This window comes from Homarus americanus, unplaced genomic scaffold (assembly GCF_018991925.1).
Source record: "Homarus americanus isolate GMGI-L3 unplaced genomic scaffold, GMGI_Hamer_2.0 scaffold25827, whole genome shotgun sequence".
In the NCBI taxonomy this organism is placed as follows: Eukaryota; Metazoa; Arthropoda; class Malacostraca; order Decapoda; family Nephropidae; genus Homarus; species Homarus americanus.
In genome coordinates this window covers 2,308,936-2,311,316 of record NW_024738300.1, presented here as the reverse complement: position 1 = coordinate 2,311,316, position 2,381 = coordinate 2,308,936, and positions in this window count along the sequence as shown.

The following is a 2,381-nucleotide window of genomic DNA, read 5'->3' as shown; positions in this document are numbered from 1 at the left end:
CCAGCTAACCTCTTTGAACCACCCAAGTGCGCGGCCACCAAAGAAATGATCCGGGAGATTTCTTGCCTCATAATCATGTACAATCATGACAGCCCCCTGGCTCCATTAGTTCTTCAAATACTGGCCATAATACCCCATCTATTCTGTCAGAGGATACACACAAGGACTAAGTGCAAACAAAATGTGGTAGAAATGAAAAGGAGATTTACAATATGGCAGAATGGGGCCCTTGTTGATCTCCTATGCGAAGCAAAAACACTGCAGGAGAGACTAAAATTCATAGAAGACGAAAAGCAAAACACCGAGGATGTTGCCAGAAAATTTGGTAACAAGATGCGTGAGGGAAGTGTCCTTGGCGGTAAGATCTCTCTAAGAGAAATTTTCTGGTGGTGTTCTGCCAATAAACAGGGACACATTACAACAACTGAAGAAAAAACATCCACCTGCAAGTGAAGACGAAGGCATCAGGTTCCAGGGTGCTTATATCCCTCCTAATGCTGTCCTCTTCGAGTAAATAACAGGAGGGATGGTGTGGAAAAAGGCACTGAAGACACAGGGAGGGACTGGCCCTTCAGGGCTGGATGCAGACGGTTGGAGAGTCATCTTCAGCACTAACAAGTTTGGCTCCGTAGCAAGTGATCTCTGCAATGCCATCGCCGCCCTTGCAAGAAAGCTAGTAACCTCGTGCTGCCACCACCTCCATGCTCTGACGGCCTGCCGCCTCATTCCTCTGGATAAAATTCCCGGATGTAGGCCTATAGGAGTGAGGGAAGTGCTGAGGCGGATCATTGGAAAATGCATAATGGAGGTGGTAAATGATGTTGTCAGAGCAGCTGCAGGGAACCTGCATGTATGTGCTGGCCACCAGGCTGGAGGGGAAGCTACCATTTACGCCATGAGAAAGGTATTTGAGTAGCGTAATTGTGAGGCAATACTTCTGGTCGATGCTTCCAACGCGTTCAATATACTCAACCGCAAGGCTGCACTGCACAACATCAAGATCAAGTATCCAAGCTTTTCAATGTATGTTGAAAACACCTATAGGAACCCATCAGACCTCTTTATAACAAGCTTCAAGGCCCTAAGAGGAGATACCACCATACAGTAAACTGATGGAACAACGCAATGGGGATCCTGTCGCCATGGCAATGTACGCACTAGGCCTGTCTGTGCTCCAACATACAATACAATATGAAACAACCGAGGTCAAGCAAGTGGCTTACGCTGATGACCTAACAGGAGCAGGAAAAGTGAAAGATATCAAAAAGTGGTGGGACCTGGTAACATCACGAGGCCACAAATAGGGTACCATCCAAACGCCAGCAAGTCCTTCCTCATTGTGAAGCCAGAACACTCTGAACGGGCAGTGGAGGTGTTCGGTCGAAGTAAGGTCAAAATAACAAAGGATGGCCAAAGACATCTAGGTGCGGTAATTGGCACGAAGGACTTCAAGATCGTGTACGTAACGGGAATGGTGAATGAGTGGGTTAAGGAAATTCAAGCTCTGTGTGATATTGCCAAAATTGAGCGGTAATCACCCATGGAGTCAAGCATCGCTGTAATTATCTGATGCGCACTATCCGCCTTCTGGAAGAAGCCATCAATGTCGCTCTTAACCCAACACTAGTGAGAAACCCTTACTTAACTCAGCAAAAAGGTAACTCCTTGCAATAACACCGATACTAGGAGGAATGGGATTGACTAATCCAGTGGAGCTTGCCCATACAGAACATTAGAACTTTTTCAAGCTCACGGCAGCTCTCACTGAGCACATAATAGATCAGAATGACGCAAGTTAGAAGGATACCAACGAATTAAACAAGATTCGACGGTCCATTACAACAGAGCGGCAACACACCCAAAGTGATAAACTGCAACAATTGTTGCAACAAGTGCCAGAGAACGTGAAAAGAAAAGTAGCTATGGCGCAGGAGGTGTGCGCTTCTAACTGGATAACAACGTTACCGATAAGGGTAAAATGCTTCATGCTTAATAAACAAGAATTCACAGATGTCATTGCTCTAAGGTACGGTATGCCAGTAGAGGTTTGCCCTCCCAATGCGTGTGCGGCTCATCTTAAAACATCGACCACGCCATGGTGTGCAAGGAAGGGAGCTTCGTATGCATGAGGCATGACGAAATAAGGGATCTAACAGCAAATATACTAAGGGAAATCTGCCTCGACGCCATGAACCGCCCCTTCTTTCCACAAGACTTCAAACACATCCAACGAAGCCCATGTGGACGTTAGTGGTCGAGGAATCTGAACGCGGGGACAGCGAGCCTTTTTTGACATAAGGATTTTTTATACCATGGCCGCATGTCACCGCAACTTAGCTATCGATGCTGCACACAGGAGGAACGAGAACGACAAGATAAGG